General features: G+C 41.2%; 2 long non-coding RNA genes across 3 annotated transcripts in view; both read right to left on the minus strand.

The window, feature by feature from the left end:
- LOC132681777 (uncharacterized) overlaps positions 1-20309 on the minus strand; it is a 56968-nt gene that overhangs the window by 35696 nt on the left and 963 nt on the right. For both annotated transcript variants that reach the window (XR_013557764.2, XR_013557765.2), the window contains exons 2-3: positions 8035-8165; positions 4665-4811 (exon numbers count right to left, since the gene is read on the minus strand). This is a non-coding gene — a long non-coding RNA (uncharacterized LOC132681777). The remainder of the gene's footprint in view (positions 1-4664; positions 4812-8034; positions 8166-20309) is intronic.
- On the minus strand, positions 12838-17140 carry LOC144615721 (uncharacterized). Its single transcript, XR_013554272.1, has 3 exons — positions 17075-17140; positions 16364-16653; positions 12838-14648 (listed from the first exon to the last, which is right to left on the minus strand). It is a non-coding gene; the product is annotated as an uncharacterized LOC144615721 (long non-coding RNA).

Below are 20309 nucleotides of genomic sequence, written 5' to 3' on the forward strand. Positions count from 1 at the left end.
CGGGAGTTCGTACCCTGCATTGGGCTCTCCACGGTCCACACAGAATCTACTTCAGATACTCTGCCACCTGCCTCTTTGTCCCTCCCCACAAACTCTCTCTCTAAAAATTGAATACAACATTTAAAAAATAAAAATAAGTTTGCAATTATACCATCACACTTCCATATATGCAAGTTGAATGTATAAGATCACTTGTTTCCCTTATTGGGAAAATGTTCTCAATTACTCATTCTCTGTCTCTTTCTCTCCTTCTCTTTCCATATAGCTACCTCCCTCTCTCCTTTTCTCTCTTTCTTTTGACATTTCAACAAAAAGAATTTAATGCATGCAGTTGGTTGCACAGGTGATGAAAGAGCTGAGAAGCTATGAGTCAAACCAGAGATTAATAACAGCAGGAAGCCCCTGCCATTACTAGACTAAAAGGACAAATGGAGGAAGTGGTGGTCCCAGAACTAGGGTTTAGGGTCCGTCAGCAAAACTAGAATACTGGAAGGGTGATCTGGCAGAGGCTGGAACCACAGCAGCAAGGAGGAAACTGCTTGGAAAAAACACCATAGGACACAGAGGGTAGGAAGTACTCTGTAAATGCCACTTCTTAATATCCTACTCTCATATCTTTGGGGGTCAGACTTTGTCCCATAGACAACAATTTCCTCTGTTGCATTTGCCTAACTGTGCTGGCAGCCTCAGGCTATCAGAGTTACCAGGGAGAGTTTGGGATATTGAAGGTGGGCTCTTGAGTGCCCTGGATTCTGGGATGCTCAGTTTTTCCCCATGTGTCATTGAGATCACGGATGTGAGTGTTTGAGAGGTCTGCAGGGCCAAGCCCACGTGGAGGGGCCCAGGACTCACAGAGTCAATGATGCACTCGCTCTCTTTGTTGTCCCCTTGTAGCTTCCTCACTAATAGCTGGATGAAGTCCCCAAAGGTTGTTGCCACATAAACATCCTCATTTTCTAATTCCAGTTCATAACACATCTCCTTCATTTCCTCAACCAGTCTGGAGAAAAGAAGATGGGAAAGTGGGTGCATGGAAGAGGCTTGGCAGACCTGCATCATTCTAGCGGCAGAGGTTATGGTGCCAAACATTTATCCAGAAGGAAACTTCATCTCAACAACCAAACTGTCGGTGTTAATCTTGAACTGGGGTTAAGAGCCCAGTCCATGGATTCACAAGGCCCTAGTTTCAACCTATGGCTCCACTACTTACTAATACATGACCTTGAACAAGTGGAAAACTCCGAGCTTTAGTTTCTTCACCTGCAAAACTACAATAGTAGCTCCTCTACTATTTTCTGATAAGTAAATGAGATCATCTACATTTTGAGAATAATCAATAGGAGATTAAGAATAGTCACTGAAAGATATGTTAAAAGAATGAAAAGGTTGACACTCCTCAGCGGCTCAGGAGGTTAAGAGTTCAACTCTTGATTTAGGCTCAGGTCATGATCCCAGGGTCATGGCATAGAGCTCCACACTGAGTTCTGCACTGAGCGTGGAGCCTGCTTAAAATTCTGTTTCTCCCCCTCCGCCCCTCTCCTCCAATCTCTCATTCTCTCACTCTCTAAAATAATAATAATAATAAAAAGAATGAAAAGGCAAACCACAGATTGGGGGAAAATATTTCCAAATAAAATATCTAATAAAGGAGTTTTACTCAGAATATATAAAGATGTCTCAACTTTCAATACTAAGAAAAAACCAAACAATCCAAGTGAAAATGGGCAAAAGATTGAACAGATCCTTCGCCAAAGAAGAAATGCAGATGGAAAAAGCATATGAAAATATGTTCAACATCACAAGTTATTGGGGAAATGCAAATTAAAATGACAATGGGATATGTCTACACAATTACCAGAATATCTAAAATTAAAGTCTGACTATATGTATCACTGGTAAAGATACAGAGCAACTGATCTCTCACACACTTCTGGTGGGATTGTTTAAAATGGTACTTTGGGGGGCGCCTGGGTGGCTCAGTTGGTTAAGCCTCCGACTTCAGCTCAGGTCACGATCTCACTGTCCGTGAGTTCGAGCCCCGCGTCGGGCTCTGGGCTGATGGCTCAGAGCCTGGAGCCTGCTTCCGATTCTGTGTCTCCCTCTCTCTCTGCCCCTCCCCCGTTCATGCTCTGTCTCTCTCTGTCTCAAAAATAAATAAACCTTAAAAAAAAATTTAAAATGGAAACCATGCTGGAGAGCAGTTTGGCAGTTTCCTAAAAATTAAACATGTACTTCCCATTTCACTCCCAGATATCTACTCAAGAGTAGTAAAAACCTACCTACAGAAAGAAAATGGTAGAGTAGGAAGCTCCAAAGATCCATTCCTCCACATCAACAGGTATTGAACTGGCATAATTGTCTGAATCAAATGTTCTGGAACTCTACGAGTGAGTCAAACATTTGAAACACCCAGGGAAGAAGATGATGAAGAGGCTGGTAAATGTTAGCAAATTTCAGCATTTGGTGGGTTGTTACTCCCCATCCTCCTGGTAGGAGGCATTGGGGGAAGCTGAATTGCTCCTGGTACAGCTTTCTGGAGCCAGGGTGGGCAGTAAGGACCTTCCCCTCCCTACATCTAGATTGTGTGTTCTTCGGGCCGATGCTCCTTTTGATCACTGAGGGGCCAGCACAAAAACTGGCAGCCACAGTTTTAACCCTCAAAGACTGAAGAAGCTCCCAGGAGATTTAAAAAGGCAGTACTTTCCCCCTGCTCTTTTGGGAGTCTGACATTTAAGAAAACTGTTTTTAGGCCACTGGCTGATCACAGAGATAACAGAAAGTAAACTTCAATTACTACATACAATGAGGAATAGACACTTTACGAAAAAAGAAAAGAAAAGAAAAGAAAAGAAAGAACAAGTTTGGAAAAGTCACAAATGGATAAATTCAACCCTTCACAAGCAAGACTTAGCAATCACTGAAGGCTGAGAGGATTACTTTTTCAGAATTACACGACACTCAAAATGTCCAGTTTTGAACAAAAAATAGTAAAACACACAAAGAAACAGGCAAATACAGCTGATTTGCAGGAAAAATATAAGAATTTAGAAACAATCATCCTCTAGGAAGACTAAATATTAGACTTATTTGTCAAAGATGCTAAATCAACTCTCTTAAAGATGTACAATGAATTTAAAGGAAACCCTGGACAAAGAACTAAAGGGAATAAGGAAAATAATGTAAGAAAAAACATGAGAATATCAATAAAGACATAGGAAATTTAATAATAAACCAAACAAATTCTCAAGCTGAGTACAATAGCTACAACTAAACACTCAGTAGAGAGGTTCAGTATCAGATTTGAGCAAGCAGAAGAAAGGATTGGTGAACTTGAAATTATCCAGTCTGAAGAGAAGAAGGAAAAAAAGGATGAATAAAAATGAACAGTCTGTGGGACATCATCAAAGTCATCAACATTCTCATTTTAGGAGTTCCAAAGAAGAGGAGAGATAGAAAGGGCAGATAAAATATTTGAAGAAATCACGTTCCAAAAGTTCTCAAGTCTGAGGAAATACATGAATGTATACATCCAAGAAGATCAATCAATTCCAAGGAGGATAAACTCGAAGAGATTTACACCATGACACATTTTACAGTCAACTTGTTGAAACCCAAAGAAGGAATTTAGAAAGCAGGAAGAGAAAACTAATTCATCACCTACAAAGGATCCTCCCTAAAAAGAAGAGCTGATTTCCCTTGGGGTGCCTGGGTGGCTCAGACGCTTGAGCACTGAGTCTGGCCCAGGTCAGGATCTCATGGCTGTGGCTTTGAGCCCCATATCAGGCTCTGCATTGACAGTGTAGAACCTGCTTGAGATTCTGTCTCTTTCCCTCTCTCTCTGCCCCTCTCCCACTACCAGTTTCTCTCAAAAATAAAATTTTAAGAACATTTAAAAAGTTATTAATACAAACAAAAGGAGCACTAAAGAGAATTTCTTGGGCTAAAATGAAAGGACACTAAAGAGTATAACTCCAAGTCATAAGAAAAAAGGTAAGGTTACCATAAGAACACTGGTAAAGGTAACCACAGGGGTAAATATGAAAGCCAGTATTAGTGTACTTTTGGTATCGTTTGCAACTTCTCTCTTTTTCCTATATAATAGCCAAATGCAGAACACAATTATTTTAAATCAGTATTAATGGCTATAAAATGCATAAAGATTAATCTGTGACAACACTAGTTGGGGTAGGAATAGAGACATACAGGATCAGAGTATACACTATTGAAACTAAATCAGCATTATGTAAATTACACTCTTATATGTTAATTGTAATAACTTTTAAAAAAGGAATCAAAGTGGTATAGTACCCAGAAAAGGGAGGGCAGTAATAAAGAAACTGAGGAACAGAAAGCATAAAAGATGTACTAAAAACAAACAGGTAAAGAGAAGTAAATCCTTCTTTATTACCAAACTTGTTAAATGAAAATAACCCTCTTATTAAAACATAAATTGAAATGTGGGATAAAATACATCCTCCATCCAGATGCTAGACATTCACTTTAGATATAAGTACACACAACAAATTAAAAGTAAAAAGATGGAAAATGTATCTCATGCAAAGAGTAACCAAAAGACAGCTGGGTTTCTATATTACTATCAGAAAAAAATAGACTTTAGGGGCGCCTGGGTGGCTCAGTCGGTTGAGCATCTGACTTCGACTCACGTCATGCTCTCGGGATCCATGAGTTCGAGTCCCACTCGGGCTCTGTGCTGACAGCTCGGAGACTGGAGCTTGGAGCCTGGAGCCTGCTTCAGATTCTGTGTGTGTCTCTCTGCGCCCCTCCCCCACTCATGCTCGTGCTCTCTCTTTCTGTCAAAAATAAATAAATATTAAACATATTTTTAAAAAGGAAAAAGAAAAAAATAGACTCTAAATCAAAACAGGTTATGAGAAACAGAGACTATTAATAAAATGTTCAACACAACAAGAGGATATAACAATTATAAACATACAGGCACCAACAACACAGCCCCCAATATATATATAGCAAAACCTGAAGGAGAAATAGACTTTTCGACAAGAGTAGTTGGAGACTAAATTGCCTAACTTTCAATAATGGATGCAACAACCAGAGAGATGATAAATAAAGAAACAGGAATTAAACAATGCTATAAACCAATTGTATACATACAGAACCAACATATACAGAATACTCTACCCAAGAAGAGAAGAATTCACATTCTTCTCAAGAAAACATGGAATATTCTCCGGGATACTATTTGTTAGGCTATACAATAAGTCTTTTTGCTGTGGTTTTTTATTTGTTTATTTTTCTGAGAGAGAGAGTGCGAGCAGGGAAGGAGCAGAGAGAGAGAAACACACAGAATCTGTAAAAGGCTCCAGGCTCTGAGCTGTCAGCACAGAGCCCGACATGGTGCTCAAAGCCACCAATCGAGTGGTCATGACCTGAGCCAAAGTGACATGCCTAACCAACTGAACCACCCAGGTTCCCCAGGCTACACAATGAGTCTTAATACATTTTAAAAGATTCCAAACTTATACAACATCTTTTCTGATCTCAGTGGAACACAGCTAGAAATCAGTTGCCAAAGAAAAATTGGAAAATTCACAAATAGGTAGACATTGAATGGCACACGCTTAAACAACCAATGGGTGAAAGAAGAAATCACAAGGAAAATGAAAATGCCTTTAGTCAAAGACAAACAAAAACACAACATACCAAAACTCATGGGCTTAACAAAGGTAGTGCAGGGAAATCTGTATCTGTAAATGCATACACTGAAAAAGATCTCAAGTCAATACCGTAATCGTACATCTTAAGGAATTTTTTAAAAGGGTAACCTAAACTCAAAACTAGTAGAAGGAAGGAAATAATAAAGATTAGAGCAGATACAGATAAAAGAGAGAATAAAAGGACAATACAGAAAATCACTGAAACCAAAGTTGGTTCCTTGAAAAAAAAATCAACAAAACTGACAAACAGGACTGACCAAAAAAAGAAAAACAGAAAAATACTTAAATTACTAGAATCAGAAATGAAAGTGATTATACCAATTATACATAAATAAAAAGGATAAGAGAATACTGTGATAAATTATACACCAAAAATTTGATTACCTAGGTGAAATGGACAAATTGCTAGAAACATGCAATCAACATAAACTAACTCATGAAGAAGTAAAAAATCTGAATAGACCCATAAATAGTAAAGAGATTAAATCAATAATCACAAAACCCCCAACAAAGAAAAGCCTGGGGCTGAATGACTTCACCAATCCTTCTGAAAATCATCCCTCCCATAAAAACTGAAGAAGAATATGTCCCGATTAATTCGATGAGGCCAAAAATACCCTGATACCAATGCCAGAAAAAGACACTACCAGGAAAGAAAACTCCAGGCCAATATTCCTGATGAATAAAAATGCAAAAAACCTCCATAAAATACTAGCAAGCTGAATTCACTGTGAACAAGTGGAATTCTCAGTTGCAAGGATGGTTTACCTTATGGTCAACAGGGCAAGGTTTCAGTTATACACGATGAACAAGTTCTGGAGGTCTAATGTACATCAGATTGACTATAGTTAATAATATTGTATTGCGTACTAGAAATTTGCCATAAGAGTAGCTCTCAGGAGCCCCTGGGTGGCTAAGTCGATTAAGTGTCTGACTTCAGCTCAAGTCATGTTCTCTCAGTTCATGAGTTCGAGTCCCACATCGGGCTCAGAGCCTAGAGCTTGCTTCAGATTCATTTCCCTCTTTCTCTACCCCTCTCTTGCTTATGCTCTGTCTCTCTTTGTGTCTCAAAAATAAATAAATGGTAAAAAAATTTAAAAAACAGTAGTTCTCAGATGCTCTCACTGCCAAAAAATAAAAGTAACTATGTGAGACGGACATGTTAATTGGTTTGATTGTAATAATCATTTAACTATATATATACGTATATATATAACTATATATATAACTATATATATAGCTATATATAGTTATATATATATAACATAACTATGTATGTATGTAAATATATCTCAAAGTATACTATTTTATACCTTAAATATTTACATTTTATTAAATAAAGTAAAAATAATAAAATGACTTTTAAGCTATGAAGCAAGAAAAGGCAGTAATGGAGGAAGAAAGGCTTATTTGCTTACATAAGAAGCACAACTGGGTTCTGTCCTCAGTGCCTCTTGCATGGTCAGATAAAATTATCCCCAGGTTTTTGATTTAAGGTAGAAATCAGTTAGCTACAGCCTATTTTTAAATAAAGTTTGATTGGAACACACACATGCAAAGATTTAACATCCTCCCCACTGCCCCCCCTCAAAAAAAAAACCCTGGCATATTATATATTTAAAAAAGAAAAAAACTTGACATATTATTGGTGCTAAAAAGCAAACACCACAGTGTTTCAGGGTATAAAAGCAATATGTGAAAATCAGTAGCATTTCTATACAGTAGAAATGAACACTACAAAAATGGAATTAAGGAAACAATTTCACTTACAATCGCATCAAAAGGAATAAAATAGCAATAAAGTACCAAGGAGACAACAGAGTTGTGCACTGAGAACTGTAATGTATTGCTGAAGGAAATTTTAAAAGGCCTGAATAAAATGGAAAAAAAAATCTTCATTTCCCTCAATTAGAAGATTTAATATTGTTCAGATGAACCACTACGCAAAGTGATCTTCAGTTTCAACGGTACCTCTATTAAAATCTGAACATGTTTGCTGGTTTTCTTTTGTTTTCCTTTGTTTTGTTTTTACGTACCCAGGCCCCCACTGATCCCCCAAGACAGCTCACAGAACTCATGAAATAGTCATAGTTGTCGCTAAGATTTATTACACGGAAAGGAAATAAGGGAAAATAGCAAAAGAAGTAGGCATAAGATCAAAGCCAGGAGGAAGCCAGGTGCAAGGTGCCAAGGACTGTCTCCCAGTGGAGTCACAAAGGCCATGCTTACTTCTTCCAGCAATGAATTGTGACAACACCGGTCTTTACACCGTGTCCCCAGAGACTCAGCACCTTGAGGTGCCTTCTAGCCATCTAGACACCCGCTGCCTTGTACTTACCAAAACGACTCCCCAATGCAAGGCAAGTGCTCAGCATAAGCCACGTTGATTGCATGATTTAGAGGCGATTGATTGTAGACTTCCAAATTTTGGTCCAGCATGTAAAGAGTTTGGAGGTCATCACTCCCATTCTCACAAGAAGAAAAAAAAAACAAAACAAAAACTTGAAATCAAAACTCTTCTAGGATCCACAAGAGAATTGAGGTCACAGGGCAGAGTGCTGCCCCCAACACTGGAGTGGCACACAGAGAGAAACACAGCTTACTTGAGCAGAAAGACACAAGTAGGAGTTGCTGACAGGAATACTTTAAACCGTAATTCAAGAGTTGCTGGAGGCACCATGTGAACTAATTGGGAATTAAAATTATTGAGAACCAAATAAAAGTAAGTTGAGAACTAGTTGAGAATTAAAAACTCCTGGAGATCTGGTCTTATGGGGGACCCACACTTTTGTGAGTTTTACCTCCAGTAGTCACAAATCAGGTTCTCATGTGAAAGATGGGAGGGAAATCCCTTACTGCTTGTGGCAGGAGGAGGGGAAAGTAACCATTCTGAAATACCCCCCCCCCCAACAGCGTTATGCTCTTAACAAAGCCTGCCCTCAAGAGAAACTATTTTATTGGAAGTTAACGAACCTGAGGGAAGGGTAATACCTATCTGTGGCCCTCTCCACATTTCCTGAAACCCCAGAATAGAGAACTGAAATAAAGATACTTGTGAAGGTCATATCCCAGGGGTACAGGCCAACTAAAAGACTGAGACCTAATCCTACAACTATCCAAGGTTTCCTTTCCCATCACATCTTAACACTGTATCAAGAGCACTCCTGCAAAATAATAGGGGGTTATTGTGAAAAGAAGGAAGCTTCTCTTTAATTAGTCTCTAGGAAGACCCAAAGAGAACAGGGAACACAAAAACAAAGATGCCCCCACAGCATTCTGCTCTTAACAAGGCCTGCCCTCAAGAGAAACTTTTTTTTTTGGAAGGCAACAAATGTGAGCGAAGGGTAATACCCACCTCTGGCCCTCTATACCTTCCCTGCAATACCAGAATAGAGAACTGAAAGACACTTGTGAAGGTCATATCCCAGGGGTACAGGCTCACTGAAAGACTGAGACCTAATCATACAACTACCCAAGGTTTCCTTTCCCACCACATCTTAACACTGTATGAAGAGCACTCGTGCAAAATAATAAGTGGTTATTGTGAAAAGAAGGCAGCTTCTCTTTAATTCGTCTCTAGGAAAACCCAAAGACAACAGAGAACACCAAAACAAAGATGCTGACAACAGAGAACACCAAAACAAAGATGCTAGAAGTTTTATTCTTTGACACCTACAGCTATAACACAGCCTAACCCCTAACCAGATAAACATAAAACTTCACACTAAAGGCCTATGTACTCTAGTTTCTATTACTCAATATTGTACATCCACCTTTCAACAGAAAAATACAAGCCATGCTAAAAGTAAAAATAAACAGTCAGAAGGGACCAAGAAAGGATAAGACCCAGACTCAGATATGGCACATTTTGGGAATATTATATGGGGGAGTTAAAGATTAATATATGCAATATGATAAGGGCTTTAATGGGAAAAGTGGACAATGTGCAAGAAAGCAGCAGCAATGTAAGCAGGGAGATGGAAACTTTAAGAAAGAATTAAAAGGAAATGCTAGAAATAAAAAGTATAGTAACAAATGAGGAATGTCTTTAAGGGTTCATCAGTAGACTGGACAGAAGGAAGAAAAGAATCAGTAAGTGTGAAGGCAAGTCAACAGGAACTTCTAAAACCAAAACACAAAATGAAGAATGAATGAAAAAGAGCAGAATGTCCAAAACTGTAAGACAATTACTAAAGGAATAACATAAATATAATTAGAATATTGGAAGGAAAGGCGAGACAGGAATCACAGAAATATTTGAAGTAATAATTTCTGAGACTTTTCCAAAATCAAAGAGAGACACTAAATCACAGACACAGGAAGCTCAAGAAACACCAAATACTATTAAAAAAAAAAACTCCATATATACATAAGCACATCATATTCAAAGTGTAGAAAATCAAAGATAAAGGGAAACTCTGGTAAGAAATGAGAGGAAGAAGTGTCTTACTTATAGAAGAACAGGGTGATATTTACATTGGACTTCTCTTCAGAAACCATGCCAGTAAGAAGAGAATGGAGTGAACTATCTAGCGTATTGAAAGAAGTTAACATAGAATTCTGTATCCAGAAAAAAAATATTCTTTTTTTTAGATGTTTATTCATTTATTTTGAGACAAAGAGTTCACACATATGAGCAGGGGAGATGCAGAGAGAGAGAGGGAGAGAGAGAATCCCAAGCAGTCTCTGGACTATCAGTGTGAAGGCAGACATGGGGCTAAGTCTCATGAAACCATGAGATCATTATCTGAATCAAAATCAAGAGTCACACGCTGAACCAAATGAGTCACCAGGCACCCTGACAGCAAAATTATTCTTAAAAAGAGAAAGAAGGGGTAAGTGAGTGGCTCAGTCAGTTAAGGTTCTGACTCTTGGTTTTGGCTCAGGTCACGATCTCATGCTTAAGAAGCCTGCAATGGGCTCTCTGCTCTCAGCATGGAGCCTGCTTTGGGATATTCTCTCTCTCTCTCTCTCTCTCTCTCTCTCCCTGTCCCTGGCCAGTTATTGCTCTGTCTCTCTCTCTCTCAAAATAAAAATTAAAAACAAAACTTTAAAAAATGCTTTCCAGGGGCGCCTGGGTGGCTCAGTCGGTTAAGCGGCCTACTTCGGCTCAGGTCATGATATCGCGGTCCGTGAGTTCGAGACCCGTGTCAGGCTCTGTGCTGACAGCTCAGAGCCTGGAGCCTGTTTCAGATTCTGTGTCTCCCTGTCTCTGACCCTTCCCCATTCATGCTCTGTCTCTCTATGTCTCAAAAATAAATAAACGTTAAAAAATTTTAAAAAAAGAAAAAAAATGCTTTTAAGTGAAATAAAAATAAAGACTTCAGAAACACAAAAATTGAGGAAATTTGTTGACATTACTTGCTTTGTCTCAGAGCCCCTCACACCCTCACGACGATACACACAGATATACTAGATATAGAGGGGGAATAAATATACATAAATGTGTGTGTGTGTGTGTGTGTGTATATACATATATATATATATATATATATATATATATATATATATATGGATAGATAGATAGATACACATGGGTATATATACAGAGTGATAACTATAGATCTATTTTCTTCTCTGTCATCTGGGAGAGCCAAGAAACAAAAATACATGAGTAGAGAGGAGCACACTTTTCACCCATATCTTGGTTTCTAATTCCATTCTTCAATAAAAGGAAGCAAGGGTCCTAGGAGAAATGCCTGATTCCAGGGCTATGGCAGGGAATATACAAGAACATCTTGTAGTGTCACAAAGAAAGAAGAGCTTGGAAAAGGATGGGGGACATGTCAAAGGTATACAAGACACAACTGAAAGAGCTTTCACTAGACAAAGCTTAAATAATCTGAGGGGGGAATCAGTAAATTAGTATTGGATTTAAGCCAAGAATAAGACATATTTAGAGCTCCATACTGATATAAATAAATGACTTAATAAATAAATAAATGGGAGAAAAGAGACAACTCTCCATGTAGGAAATTTTTAAATAATTGAGGTAAATACTCTGTTTTCAGGAGCCTTGAACATGGGCTGCAGAGAGTAGCTTCCTTCCAAAGAATACAGTATGGAAATGTGACGAAAAGAGTCAGTTCACAGTAGAGACACCTTCCAAAGAATACAGTATGGAAATGTGAGGAAAAGAGTCAGTTCACAGTAGAGACACCGACAAGCATGAACTCAGCCAGGTGATTATGGTCACTATCAACAGGGATACATCGTGTTGATAGCATGCTCCCTTGATATGTGAGGAGAATGACACTTCATCTCTGTTATTTCCTCAAACCCATACCCCTTTCTAATTATGAGGGAACACATCAGATAAATCTCCACTGAGGGATAGTTTTAAAGGGGGCCAAGATGGCTGAACAGCATGGATGTTCTCAGCTTCTGAAACGCAGCTACATCATCTCCAAACCATTCTGCATACCTAGGAAATTGATCTGAGGATTGACATTAACAATCTGCATAACTTGGCCTCAGAATTCAGCAGGAATGTGCTCTGGAGAGGTGAACTGGGAGAGAGAAGCCATGGAGGGTAAGGAGCTGTTTTTGCAGCAAGAGGACAGAGAAGGGGGGGGAGGGTGTGGTACAAAGGGAGAGTACAGGAAAAGCACTCCCCACAAAAGTAGCTGGACAGAAAGAGAAAGAGTAGAAACAGTCACAATGGACTGAACAAGAAATCTGTTCCCCAAAACCACTGACAGTGATAAAGGAGATGGTTTCAATACCATTAGGACTCTATAAACAGGGGAGTGCAAAGTCAGAAATTCTGGAGCTCAATACCAGGTGGTTCTCTGGTGAGGAAGCAAGGCAAATCCTCAGAAGCACGCAGTGAGATCCAAGGGGTCCATAGGTCACATGGGGAGAAACCCTTCCCCTGCATGGAGGTCATTTTTTATTTTATTTTTTGAAGGTTTGATTTTTTATTTTTTTAAATATTTATTAATTTATTGTCAAATTGGTTTCCATACTACACCCAGTGCTCATCCCAGCAAGTGCCCTCCTCCCTGCCCATCACCCACTTTCCCCTCTCCCCCACACCCCCATCTACCCTTCGTATGTTCTCAGTCCTTAAGAGTCTCTTATGGTCTTCCTCCCTTCCTCTCTGTAACTTTTTTTCCACTTCCCCTCCCCCATGTTCTGTGAAGTTTCTCAAGATCCATATAGGAGTGAAAACATATGGTATCTGTCTTTCTTTACCTGGCTTATTTCACTTAGCAAAATACCCTCTAGTTTCATCCACATTGCTGCAAATGGCCAGATTTAATTCTTTCTCACTTCCAAGTCATATCCCATTGTATATATAAACTACATCTTCTTTATCCATTCACCAGTGGTTGGACTAGGATCTTTCCATAATGTGGCTATTATTGAAAGTGCTGCTATAAACATTGGGGTACAAGTGCCCCTATGTATTAGCACTCCTGTATCCTTTGGGCAGATTCCTAGCAGTGTCATTTCTGGGCAATAGGGTAGTTCTATTTTTAATTTTTGGACTCAACTCCACACTGTTTTCCAGAGTGACTGCACCAGTCTGCATTCCCACCAACAGTGCAAGACAGTTCCCTTTTCTCCACGTCCTCACCAGTACCTATAGTGTACTGATCTGTCCCTTTTAGCCACCCTGACCGGCGTGAGATAACATCTCATTGTAGTTTTGATTTGTATTTCCCTGATGATGAGTGACGTTGAGAACTTTTCATGTGTCTGATGGTCATCAGGGTTGAAAAAGCGTCCATTCATGTCTTATGCCCATTTCTTCATTGGATTCTTTGTTTTTTGGGTGTGGAGTTTGGTGAGTTCTTTGGAGATACCAGATACTAGTCCTTTATCCAATATGTCATTTGCAAATATCTTTTCCCATTCCATCCTTTGCTTTTTAGTTTTGTTGATTGCTTCCTTTGTAGTGCAGAAGCTACTCATCTGGATGTGGTCCCAATAGTTCATTTTTGCTTTTCATCCCCTTGCCTTTGGAGATGTGTCAAGTAAGAAATTGCTATGGCTGAGGTCAAAGAGGGGTTTTTTTCCTGCTTTCTCCTCTAGAGTTTTGATGGTTTCCTGTCTCACATTCGGGTCCTTCATCCTTTTGGAGTTTATTTTTGTGAGTGGTGTAAGAAAGTGGTCTAATTTCATTCTTCTGCATGTTCCTCTCCAGTTCTCCCAGCACCATTTGTTAAAGAGACTGTCTTACTCATTGCTCCTCTTTCCTGCTTTGTCAAAGATTAGTTGGCATACATTTGTGGGTCCAATTTTGGGGTCTGTATTCTATTCTATTGGTCTATGTGTCTGTTTATGTGCCAATACCATACTGTCTTGATGATTATAGCTTTGTAATAGAGGCTAAAGTCTGGGATTGTGATGCCTCCCACTTTGGTTTTCTTCTTCAATATTACTTTGGCTATTCGGGGTCTTTTGTGGTTACATACAAATATTAGGATTGTTTGTTCTAGCTTTGAGAAGAAATCTGGTGTGGCAAGGTCAGCAATGCAGTGTGCAGGAGGAAAAGGTGGTCCTTTAGATCACCAGGTTTAGAAAGAATGCGTGGCCTGGCAACTTGAGGGACAATAAGAAATGAAAATGAAATAGGTCAGCTTGTGTTCACAGCTTAGCATTGCATTTTAATTAAAACACAAAATCATAATCTTTTTTTTTCCCCCTTGTGGTCCAGCATGTTAACTGGTGGATTACTCCAGCTCACCCAGGGGATGGATTTGGGGGATGAGGTCAGCATGTGATACATTCCGCCTCCTTTTTAGGTTCACTAAGAGCCAGTGCAGTCCTTCCAACCGTGGTCATTCCTTAGCTCCTGAGGAAGGAACAGTCCAGAGTCATTTCCTCCATCCAAATCTGGCTGCAATGCCTGATCCCGCACAACCACTGCAGGCTTCTTCCGAGGGGTCTGAATTGAGAAAACTCTCCGGAATGCATGGAAGTTGTGAGTTTGGGTCCAGAACACTGCAAAAAAAAAAAAAAAATGAATGCCACCACAAAGCGGCTCAAAATGAATCTTTTGGTTTCCTAATGGGTATGAAAGTCATGACTAGACTGGAGTCTATCATGCACAATAGCATTATGTTGAAAAAATAATGTACATACCATAATTAAAAAGCACTTTACACTTGTTAACATTTTTAATATATTCATTTTACTCTTGAAAGAGAGATGGAGCATGAGTGGGGAAGTGACACAGAGAGAGGGAGACACAGAATCTGAAGCAGGCTCCTGGCTCTGAGCCATCAGCACAGAGCCCAACACTGGGCTCGAACCCAGGAGCTGTGAGATTATGACCCGAGCTGAAGTACATGCTTAACCACCTGAGCCAACCAGGTGCCCCTTAAAAAACACGTTCTTTTTAGAAAAAAATGCTAACCTTCACCTGAGCTTTCAGCAATAGGTAATCACTGATTGTAGATCACCAGAGCAGATATAATAATGAAAAGAATATAATAAGGGGCAAAAGTTAGCAGAGACCTGGAGGCAGCAAATGCTCTAGGAAAAGTGGCCCCCATAGACTTGCTCTACTCACGGTTCCTACAAACCCTCAATTTGCACAAAACGTAGTGTCTTCAAAGATCAAGAAAGCAAAGCACAATAAAATGAGGTAGGTGTTTCCTGGGTAAATTGGAGGGGGAGGAGTTGTCTACTTCCTTGTTTGGTTACTTCAGGCCCAATAAGGTGGAGGCACATCTCTGCCGATGTCTCCTGCATCTGCTCTCAGGGTATGGGGTCACCATGGGAAAGAGAGAAAGTGGGGGGAGATGAGTGGGGTTATTCTGGAGCTGGGGTGCAGGGAGAGGAAGAATTCCCAGTAGGTAACTACATACTTAACCACTGGCTGTCCTTCTGGCCCATTTTTGCTTGTATCATGTCCTCCTCATTTATATGGGTCCTATGAAGACACTTCTTTCAGATCGTGAGTGGCCAGCACAGATGCACGGGCACTCTGAGGGACAAGGGATTTTGCAAGTGTTTCTTTTGTAAGCTCCCAGTCTAAGCTTGGATCGGCCGAGACAAGTGAGACATTAGGTGCCTTCTTAAAGTGAGATCCTTAGTTGCAGGCAGGGCACAGCTGAGATCCCCTCTTCTGTGAACTGAGTTGTGTTGCCCACAAGCACCTGTGTTGGAGCCCTAGCCCCCACTGGGAAGGTATTAGGAGGTAGGGCCTTGGAGAGGTGGTCAGGGTGGAGCCCATGGGATCAGCAGCCTTATGAAGTTAGTACACAGCTTGCTCTTTTGATTTCTCTTTCTCAGCTGTGTGAGCTTTCCCCAGAACCCAAGCATGCCAGCATGCTGGCATCCTGGTCTCAGACTCTCAATATCCAGACAGTAGGACACCTTTGCCCCAAAACCAGAGGACCCTACCTCTGTCAGGTCCTAGAGAAATAATTTAGCTAAAGGACAAGTGAGGTGAGACCACAGACCACACAGAAGCTGCATGGGTGGGCAGGAAATTGCTTCTGCCTGACCTCTTCCTCCAGCTTTTGTGGGATGAGGACTGACATCTTGTGTGGGCTACCATGGGGAGCATTTCTGCTGCCTGCTGAGTCAGCAAGAAATCTTGCAGCAGGATAGGGTGTGCACTGCTTCAGAGACCAGCCCCTTCACTGTCTGATGATCCCACAAATTAGAAAGGTCTTCCTTGTTCCAAGTCTTAGGTTCCAGGTACTCACCTGATGCACAAAGATCAGAATCACACTTTGGCAATTCCAAGTGTCAGGTGCTATCTCGAATCCCCAAAACCCTATGGTTCACATGATTACCCCTTACAGCCCTTGGTACAGATGACATATCCAAAGCATGTAATAGGTTAAAATTGATCCCAAGCTGTGTGGCTTGTAAGTGACTGCCAGGCAGCCAGGCTTCTGGTGGTGCTCCCATTCTGGACTGGGGTGAGTACCAGATGACCAAGGACTCTTAGCTGCTTCCTCCCAGCAGGCCCACTTGGTTTTACTTCCCTCCTCTGCATAAGATACAAAAGGGGCAACAGTAAAAAGTGACCGTTAAACAAGAGGAGATATGTCAATTCTAGGCATGAAAACATATCCAGGGGAACATGGGTGGCTCAGTCAGTTAAGTATCCGACTTCGGCTCAAGTCATGATCTCGTGGTTCATGGGTTTGAGCCCCACATTGGGCTCTGTACTGACAGCACTGAGCCTGATTTGAATCATCTGTCTTCCCTTCTCTCTGCCCCTCCCTCTCCCTCTCCCTTCCTCTCTCTCTCTCTCTCTCTCTCTCTCTCTCAAAACTAAACACGCCAAAAATAAAAACACACCTAGCATTAGGAATCATGCATGTGCTGGCAAAGGAAAGTCACATGTGTTGGGATCTGTGTGCTGTATGGAGACAGGACTCAAAGAGAACTCCAGATGTGTCACAGACCTGTATAGGAGAAATCACACCAGGCCAGCTGAACAGGCAAGTGAGACTTTATTCAAGACTCCTGCAACAGGGAAGAGAGAGAGAACTTTACTCTGAATACAAGATGGGTCTTACAGCCACAGGCAGGGAAAGGGAGTGGATGGAATATTACCCAAGACTGGGCCTCCTGGGTGGCTTCTGACATCGGCTCAGGTCATGATCTCACAGTTCGTGGATTCAAGCCCTGTGTCGGCTGTGTGCTGACGGCTCAGAGCCTGGAGCCTGCTTCGGATTCTGACTCTCTCTCCCTCTGCCCCTCTCCAGGTCATGCTCTAACTCTCTTTCAATAAATCAATAAATCAATCAATAAATAAGTATTTGAAAAGTTAAAAGGAAAATGATCCAGGTCAACCTGAGGGGCACTTCCGTCACTGGCCCATGTGTCAACTGGACCAAATACATCATCTTCATGTCCAAGGACCCTGCCCCTGGGAAGGGATTTTATTCCAATATTCCCATTTCACCATCAAGGAGCTCTTTAAAGAACAAAGAAGCTGTGGAAGCAGAGGGTAGTCTTCATTCTGTACGTCATCAAAGGCAGTCTAGGGTAGATAACTGTCACCACACACACCCTTGCTGTGTGCCTGGATTTTCCCATGTCATTTATGGGGCATCACTCAGCTGTGCACTTCGGTGTTCATTGTATGGAGTGAATGAGCCGAGATGCTGCTTCTTTCTCTCTAAGCAATATGCCTTCAGGAACTCCAGAGAAACAGAACCAATAGGAAATCGTCTGTCTGTCTGTCTATCTATCTATCTATCTATCTATCCATCCATCCATCCATCCATCTATCCGTCCATCATCTATTATCTATAACCTATCTTATCTAGCTTCCTATCACCTATCTATCACATATCTATCAATCTAGCTAGCTAGCTCTCATCCTCCTGTCACCTATCTTTCTTATTCTTCTATCTATCATCAATCATCTATCATCTTATCTATATATCTAGTATCTATCTATGTATATATTATCTATCTATCTATCTATCTATCTATCTATCTATCTATCTATCATCTATCTATTGGAGAGATTCCTTTAAAATAATGTACTCTTGGGGCTGTGGAAGTTTGGTGAGTCCTACGGTTGAAGGGGAAGGCTTGCTGGCTAAGGACTCAAGAGAAAGTTGAAGTTCAAATTGGAAGGCTTTCCACCATGGAACTGGGAAGAGCCAGTGTTACAGATGGAACCCAAGGGTACTCTGCTGGAGAGAGCCTCATGGCCTGTGAGAGTTTGGCCTTTTACACAGGCCTTCAACTGATTAGATGGGGTCCACCCACATTGGGAAGAACAGTGTGCTTGACTCAATGTCCACTGATTTCACTGATAATCTCATCTAAATAACATTCGCAGTGAAACATTCACAATGATGTTTGAACAATTATCTGGCCACTTGGCCCAGACAAATTAAAAGCAATCAACCACACTGTTTCCTAGAGCATGACTGTTCCAATTGGAGTGACTTCTCCTTTGCTCCCTCTTGGCTTGGCATCCCTCTGGATCCATTTACTTTGGGGACCTTGTGAGCACACTGCATTATTGATATATTCTTCTGATTTTCCTCTCCTTGATTTAGCTCCCATGCAATGAGTCCCCACAGCAAAGAATGGATTTTGCAAAAATGCAATCATGTAGAATGAAATCTGTTCCCCTGGCATGCAAGTATTCTCTTTATGGCCTGTCTCTGAGGCCACTGAAACTCTGGCCACATTTGGGATTTCCATGCCTCCCTCTCCCACCTCCTTGTCTGATGCACACAGTGACTTTCGTGCCTCGGTGACCCAACTTTTCTTGGCAGATTGACAATATTTTACTCATCGTTCTGCACTCTGAATGTCTGTGTTCCCACAAATTCATCCATTGAGATGATAACCCCCAAGGAGATGATGTTAGGAGGAAGGGGCTTTGAGAAATTAGTAGGTCATGAAAGTGAAGCCCTCATCAATGAGATTAGTGCCCACTTCAGAGAGGTTCCTGAGAGATCCCTTGTCCCTTCCACCGTGTGAAGACACAGCACGTAGACAGTCATCAGTGCCTTGAAAGAGGGCTCTCAGAAGAACCTGACCATACCACAACCGGATGTCACATTTCCAGCCTCCAGAACTCTAAGAAATAAGCTGATTTTGTTCCTAAGCTATGCAGTCTGTGGGCCAGGAACTGAATTGGTGCTCATGGCCACCTGAGATTTTTTCAGGGAAGAAGCCAGAAGTTTGTCCTGACAAATACAAGGCTGTATGGCTCTGCAGAAGTTCATCATGAGCCCAGACCTCAGCCTTTCAGAAGCGCTTGGCCACACCCTGGAGCCAAATGCTATGCCTGACCAGAACACTAACACACACCCTCAACTCACTCCTCTGGGAAGGTTAATCCCTACATGGCTGTTATTTCTGAGGCTATGTCCTCCAGTGGCTTGATCCTAACCCCACCCATGGTTTTGGCCCTCAGGGGCACACCCACTAGGTCTCCTCAAAGAACTGAATCAGGACCCATGCCAGGCACACAATGATTCAGTGAGAAGCCCAGAAGTTCTTCATGTCACGTGCAAGGCAATGATGGGCTAGTAAATCTTTACTAGACATTGCAGAGGAGATACCAAAATAATACCAACACAATATTCATGAATCACAGTCAACCGAAGGGTGCTTGGGTGGCCCAGTTGGTTAAGTGTAGGACTCTTGATCTTGGCTCAGGTCATGACATCAGGGAGTGTGAGATTGAGTCTCGTGTGGGGACAGCACAGAACCTGCATGGGATTCTGTGTCTCTGCCCCTCCCCTGCTCGCTCTCTCTCTCTCTCTCTCTCTCTCTCAGGTGTGACCAGACAGTTTGAAGGGATGAAGCCCCAGGAAACAGCAGCCAGATACCTTGCTTGCAAGATTCCCAGCAGCCCATTCAGGTGAGTGAAAGACCCACTTCTGGGAAAGTGCCAGAACCTCGGGATATTTTGGAGACCTTGAGAAGAAAAGAGTTAACCCAAATCAGTGGCAACTGCAGGCAACGTCTGATGGCAAATATCTGGCTTGGCCTCTGCCCTTGAGGAGCTGTTAGAAATTAATCTGAGATTTCATAGGATAAGTTCCAGCAAAGTGGGTTGAAAATAGCCTACATGATCGAGGGCTATCCTTGCTGCACTTATGTAAAGAACCAGGACAAGAATCGTGAAAATACACTTACTTTGCAAACAAATTAGTCTCA

Source organism: Panthera onca, chromosome A1 (genome assembly GCF_046562875.1).
Source record: "Panthera onca isolate mPanOnc1 chromosome A1, mPanOnc1 haplotype 2, whole genome shotgun sequence".
NCBI lineage: Eukaryota > Metazoa > Chordata > Mammalia > Carnivora > Felidae > Panthera > Panthera onca.